General features: G+C 42.5%; 1 non-coding gene across 1 annotated transcript; it reads right to left on the reverse strand.

Moving 5' to 3' along the window:
* Positions 1-440: 440 nt before the first annotated feature.
* LOC138447000 (U6 spliceosomal RNA) lies at positions 441-547 on the reverse strand. Its single transcript, XR_011259637.1, has one exon. It is a non-coding gene; the product is annotated as a U6 spliceosomal RNA (small nuclear RNA).
* Between the last annotated feature and the right edge of the window lie 6,899 nt (positions 548-7,446).

Here is a 7,446-nt window from a genome sequence, read left to right on the forward strand (position 1 = left end):
ATCTGAGCCACAGTCAGCTCCTGGTCTTGTTTTTGTTGACTGTATAGAGCTTCTCCATCTTTTGCTGCAGAGAATATAATCAATCTGATTTCAGTGTTGACCATCTGATGATGTCCATGTGTAGAGTCTTCTCTTGTGTTGTTGGAAGAGGGTGTTTGCTATGACCAGTCATTAAAGAAATGCAAACCAAAATCATAACAAGGTGCCCACAAGGATAGTTAAATTTATTTTTTTATTTTTTATTTTTTTTATTTTAAAATCTTTAATTCTTACATGCGTTCCCAAACATGAACCCCCCTCCCACCTCCCTCCCCATAACATCTCTCTGGGTCATCCCCATGCACCAGCCCCAAGCATGCTGTATTCTGCATCAGACATAGACTGGCAATTTGATTCTTACATGATAGTACACATGTTAGAATGCCATTCTCCCAAATCATAAAAATATGGAACGCTTCACGAATTTGCGTGTCATCCTTGCGCAGGGGCCATGCTAATCTTCTCTGTATCATTCCAATTTTAGTATATGTGCTGCCGAAGCGAGCACAAGGATAGTTAAATTTAAAAGACAGAAAATTATAAGTGTTGGTGGAGAAACTGAAACACTTATACACTGCTGGTGGTAATGTAAAATAGTTCAGCTGCTTTAGAAAACAGCTTAGCAGTTCCTTAGAAAGATAAACGGAGAGTTACCACATTACCCAGCAATCTCACACCTGAGTATATATGCAAAAGAAATGAAAAGAACAAAAACCTATAAACAAATGTCCATAGCAGCATTATTCATAACAGCTAAAAGTGGAAACAACTAAAATGTCCATCAGTGAATGAATGGATAAACAAAATGCAGTAAATCCATACACTGAAATATTATTCAACCATAGAAAGGAGTGAAATACTGATTCTACTATAACTGGGATGACCTTGGAATCATTATGTTCAGTGAAAGAAGCCAGTCATGAAAGGCCACACATTGTATGAAGCATCCAGAATAGGCAAGTCTGTAGAGACAGAAAATAAATTAGCATTGGACAGGGGCTGGTGGTAGAGCAACTGCTGCTGAACATTAGTTTTCACTTTGGAGTGAAGAAAACTTTCCAGAACCAGAAGGAGGAGAAAAGTGAACAACTCTGTGAATATACTGAAAACCACTGAACTGTACAGTTGAAGAGAGTGTATTTTATGGTTTGTGAATTACATCTCAATAAGAATGTTATTTTTTAAAGTGACAGCCATCCCTTCTGCTCCCTTTCATTGGTCAAAGTCACATGGCCATGAGTTATCCCAATGAAAGAGAATTGCAATCCTACTGGGTGCTTGGAAGGAAAGTGGAACTATCTGGGGGACTGTATGAATGACTGCAAGCAGTGCCCTCAGCCTTTAGTTCTGCAAGTAAGATTAGTCTCCAGGTAGGCCAGTCATGACACTGCACCCTCCTGGGCACAATGATTGGTGCTGCTGTTGTCATTGTGCAGTTACTCAGTCCTGTCCGACTCTTTGTGACCACATGGACTGTAGCACTCCAGGCTTCCCTGTTTATCACCATCTCCCAGAGCTTGCTCAAATTCATGTCCATTGAGTCGGTGATGCCATCTCGTCCTCTGTTGTCCCTGTCTCTTCTTGCCTTCAATCTTTCCCTGCAACAGGGTCTTTTCTAATGAGTCAGCTCTTCACAACAGGTGACCGAAATATTGGAGCTTCAGCTTCAGCATCTGTCCTTCCAATGGATATTCAGGATTGATCTTTAGGATGGGCTGGTTTGATCACCTTGTAGTCCAAGGGACTCTCAAGGATCTTCTCCAACACCACAGTTCAAAAGCATCAATTCTTTGGTGCTCAGCCCTGTTCTTAAAAATCCGCCTTCAATGCAGGAGACCCTGGTTGATTACCGAGTTGAGAAGATCTGCTGGAGAAGGGATAGCCCACCCACTCCAGTATTCTTGGGCTTCCCTTGTGGCTCAGCTGGTAAAGAATCCACCTGCAATGCGGGAGACCTGGGTTCCATCCCTGGGTTGGGAAGATCCCCTGGAGAAGGGAATGGCTATCCACTCCAGTATTCTGGCATGGAGAATTCCATGAACTGTATAATTGTCCAGGGGGTCACAAAGAGTCAGACATAACTGAGCTACTTTCATTTCACTTCACTTCAGCCTTCTTTATGGTTCACCTCTCACATCCATGCATAACTTTGACTGTACAGACCTTTGTTGGCAAAGTGATGGCACTGTGTAGTGGGCACATGCCCACTACAGAAGTTAGGACAACCAGTCCTTTTGTGGCTTGGGTGTATGTCACAGACAGAAATATTGGGGGATTATTAAACAAGAGGCTGAGAGTTGGGAACTATCAGAAGCCATATATAAGATCCCTGTGGAGAGAGCCTGCATGCAGCTGTGACTTCTAACCCCCTAGATTTTCAAGATGCAAAAGAATTCTGATTAATGAACCATTAACAGCAAAGTGGGTTTTAATCTTATTGTTTGCCCAGCAGATATCTCACATGTTTCTTGAGAAATCCCGCCAGTGTTTCTACTTTGCCACCATCTGGAATATGTTCTCATTCCCTCGCTGCTGATGCCTGAACAGAAGGAATCTCCTGTTACCCATGCTTCCACACTCCCCTTTGCCTACAACTTCAGAATCCACCTTTGATGTTTCCCCAGATTGAAAGATTTTTAATGGAGCTCATTGTTCTGTGTTTTACTGCTTGTGCTAAACAGCTTATAAACTGATCCCCAACTCTCCACCTATGCATGTTTGAGGGTGGGCTGGACTCCTGAGAGTGGGCTGGACCCGTGACCTGTGCTAGCAAATGATGGAATGCCACTTCCAAGGCTAGGTTATAAAAGACTCCAATTTCTGATTTGCTTGTCTCCTCTTGCTCTCTTCCTCATTCTGATAGATGTTAGACACCATGTTGTCAGTTGCCCTAGGAAGAGGCCCACATTGCAAGAAACTGAGGACTTCCTCTGGCCAACAATCCACAGGAAACTGAATCTTGTCAATATCAAGCCAGTGAATATGGAACTGGATATTCACCAGCTGAGCCTTGAGAGTTCTGCAGCCCAGCTGGTGCCTTGATTGCAAACCTTGAAACAGAGGCCTCAATTAAGTAAGCCATGTCCAAGCTTCTGATCCATACAAACTGTGAAATAATAAATATTGTTTTAAGTCAATAATTTTGTCATATTGTGTTATGCAGCAGTAAATAACCAATGCAGTGCCCCTTCCTCTAAATCATGACACAAGCTCTTTTTAGATCAAGGTTGGGAGTTGTTATGTATGAATTTGTTCTAAACTGCTCTCAAAAAGTATCTGTTCTTGGACTTGACTGGTGGTGCATTGGATAGATGTTCTCCTGCCATTGCAAGGGACATGGGTTTGATCCTTGGTCCAGGAGAATTCCACAGGTTGCAGAGCAACTAAGCCTGTGTGCCACAACTATTGAGCCTGTGCTCTATGTCCTGGGAGCTGCAACTACTGAGCCCGCAGGTCGCAACTAGTAAAACCCATGTGACTAGAGCCCATGCTCCACAACAAGAGAAGTCACCACAATGAGAAGCCCAAACACTGCAGCAAAGACTAGCCCCCTGCTCACTGTGATGCCCTCCAATCAGACATCACGCTCTGTCCATTTCCGTATTGATGTGATGTCAATTCCTGTCCCTGTCTTAGGCTCTTTCAAGATGGTCTTGATGACTCCTGTCTCTGCAGTGCTTCAAAATTAAATAAGATGATATTGAAACTGCACATCAGTTTTTTATCCAAAGAATCAATAAAATGTGAAATATTTAAGTCAGAGACAGAGTTGGTGAATGAGCCCATGAATCCTTTAGGAGAACCCTCTAAGTAACTACAGGTAACGCTGCCTAGCTGGCTTATTCTGCTTGGTTTCTAAGACTCCTCTGTCCTGGCCAACACCTCCCACATATGGATACCCACTCACATGCTCAGTTTGACTCACCCTGGTCACAGCCCCGGGTCCCCATGCAGGGTCTCCCACCAGCACCGAGATCTGTCCATTACCTTGCTCCAACCAGCCTTGTTCCAGGAGACTGTACCCAGCCTGCCCTCTCTTGAGTGCTGACACTGGTGACATAAGTTATAGCAGACAGTTCCTCCTTCATCCCTCTCATGTAACCAAGGGGTCAGCCAGGGCTTCCTCCCTCTCAGACAGTGGGAATTCCTGCCCACAGGCCAGTGCCTATCTGGACCCTCCCTTTGGTTCCCCACAGCCTCTACTCCTCTCAGAAGGTTTAACATCCATCTCTCCCTTTACACCAGTTTCTATAAGAAATCCAACCAAGTGAAATAGGCTGTGATGGTCTGTGGATTTTTACTTCACACTGGAAGGGTCTGGAAACACGAGGGTCTCCATGCAGACGTCACTGTCTGGGCCCCTCTGCCTTTTCACTGCCTGGTGTCCTCCCAGGGGACCCAATGTGCTGAGCACACTCTAGTCTGCCCTGGTACTCACAGCAGTGCCTCTGCCAGGAGTTCTGGGTTATGAAGTTTCCTCTTTCTCATTATACTTTCTTTGGATGCAGTTTCTAGAATGATCTGGTCTGGTATCTTATAAGTTCCTCTTCTCACCTATTCAGCCACCTTCCCCCAAAAGCAAAAGGTAAAAGTTATTCTTACAGTCATGTCTGACTCTTTGTGATCCCATGGACCATAGCCTGCCAGCCTCCTCTGTCCATGGAATTCTCCAGGCAAGAGTACTAGAGTGGGTTGCCATTTCCTTTTCCAGAGGATCTTCCTGACCCAGGAATCAAACCCGGGTCTCCTGCATTGCAGGCAGATTCTTTACCAACTGAGTCACTAGGGAAGACCAATAGCAAAGCACCTCCTTTTTTCCTGATGCCGGTCCTAGAATTAGGCTGCATTTGCCAGACCTTGGGTATGTTGGCCTGTTCGCCAGGATTTGGACTTCCCCCCACTCCATTTTTTACCACTAAACCACTGCTTTGGGAAAACCCTAACAATTGACTGGGACAACAAAGCTTTTTCCATTTCATAGATGTGTGTGCTGAGGCCAAGGCGATGCTTTCTCCTGGATCTGCACAGAGAGAGACAGATTAATCAAAAAGATCTTAAGCAGGCACTGTTTGTTTTGCATGAGCAAACAGCAATTGCTCTTTGTTTAAATTTAACAGTTAAAAATGAACAGTTCTGGTGATAATTACCACATATTTATATTGGTATTTTACTTTTTAAGTTCTGGGAGAACAGCAGTTTAACTCGATTGAATCATATTTATTAACCCAAAGGTTGAGGGCTACTATTGCCTTTTAACATTAGAGAAGACAAAGAATTTACAAAGAAAATGCCCCAAATTAATAGTCATTTACATATGTGTCTTTTGTTGTGGAGGAGATGAAACAAGAGCTAAGAGTAACTAACAGTAGATTAAAGGAAATAAATATAACATTTATCTATTAATATTCAGAAACATATGTAGAAAATCTTCATTGTTGCCCACGTTTGCATATGGCTGACTTTGGTTGTTGGATGGATGAAGCACGTTTGTCACAGAAGACCCTGCAGGACAAATGGAACACTAAGCACTTCACGCCACAAAACTAACCCTGCTGATGCAGCCTTTATCACACTACAAACAAGAACATCACTGTGGTATTTTTAATAAGAATGTTGTTAATGATAATCTCATGATTTAGGAAAAACATTGCTGGTTTTAGAATCATGCTTCATTTTAGTCCTGTTTCTAGCCACCAGAAAGAGGGAAATTTTTTCATTGTGATAGTATGTTTGCACTTCTCTTTAAAATAATGCTTTTCTGGTGCATGGCACACGGGTATTTTAATTAAAACTCATCCATATGGAAGCTTTCTACCTGATCCTAGGAAATAATTTGAAATAGAAATGTTTAAAAGAGACTGTTACAAATCAAAAACAGTTACCAATTTGGAATTACAAGTAGAGTAGATTACATAGGACATGTTTATAGAAATGAGCCTTTATAATAAACACATATAAAGATGCTCAATATCACTCATTATTAGAGAAATATAAATCAGAACCACAATGAGATATCATCTCATGTTGGTCAGAATGGCCACCATCAAAAAGTCTGCAAACAATAAATGCTGGAGAAGGTGCAGAGAAAGGGGAGCCTTTTTGCTGGTGGGAATGCATACTGGTACAGCCACTATGGAGAATAGTGTATTTAAAAAACTTAAATACAACTGTCATACGACCCAGCAATCCCACTGCTGGGCACACACACCAAGGAAACCAGAATTAAAAGAGACACAGTAGTCATTGCATCACTGTTTACAATAGCTAGGACATGGAAGCAAGCTAGATGTTCATCAACAGACAGATGGATAAGGAATTTGTAGTGCATAAGCACAATGGAATATTACTCATCTATAAAAAGGAATGCGTTTGAGTCAGTTCTAATCAGGTGGGTGAAACTGGAGCCTATTATATAGAGTGAAGTAAGTCAGAAAGAGAAGTACCAATACAGTATATTAATGCATGTATATGGAATTTAGAAAGGCAGTAAGGACGATCCTATATGCACGGAGGCAAAAAAAGACACAGATGTAAAGAACAGACTTTTGGATTATGTGGGAGAAGGCAAGGATGGGATGATTTGAGAGAATAGCTTTGAAACATGCATATTATCATATGTAAAACAGATGACCAGAGCAAGTTCAATGCATGAAGCAGGGCACTCAAAGCTGGTGCTCTGGGGTAATCCAGAGGGATGGGGTGGGGAGGGAGGTGATGGATGAGGGGACACATGTGGACGTGTGGCTGATTCATGTCAATGCATGGCAAAAATCATCACAATATTGTAAAGCAATTATTCTCCAATTAAAATTAATTAATTTTAAAAATAAACCTTTAATTATTTCACTTTACAGATTTAAGTTAACAATTTAACAATTTAACTTATAGAATTATAGAACTGGAAAAACTTTACATGTTACTAAGATCAACCTCTTCTCACTCTCCTTAGATAAGGTAGTTCAGTTAGTTCAGTTCAGTCGCTCAGTCATGTCTGACTCTTTGCGACCCCATGAAATGCAGCACACCAGGCCTCCCTGTCCATCACCAACTCCCGGAGTTCACTCAAACTCACGTCCATCGAGTCAGTGAGGCCATCCAGCCATCTCATCCTCTGTTGTCCCCTTCTCCTCCTGCCCCCAATCCCTCCCAGCATCAGAGTCTTTTCCAATGAGTCAACTCTTCACATGACGTGGCCAAAGTATTGGAGTTTCAGTTTTAGCATCGTTCTTTCCAAAGAACACCCAGGACTGATCTTCTCTAGAATGGACTGGTTGGATCTCCTTGCAGTCCAAGGGACTCTCAAGAGTCTTCTCCAACACCACAGTTCAAAAGCATCAATTCTTCCGCACTCAGCTTTCTTCACAAGCATGGGCAGCTGCGACTGTGCACAAGCTCAGCTGAGAGGAG

The sequence above is a fragment of the Ovis canadensis genome, chromosome 10 (genome assembly GCF_042477335.2).
Source record: "Ovis canadensis isolate MfBH-ARS-UI-01 breed Bighorn chromosome 10, ARS-UI_OviCan_v2, whole genome shotgun sequence".
In the NCBI taxonomy this organism is placed as follows: Eukaryota; Metazoa; Chordata; class Mammalia; order Artiodactyla; family Bovidae; genus Ovis; species Ovis canadensis.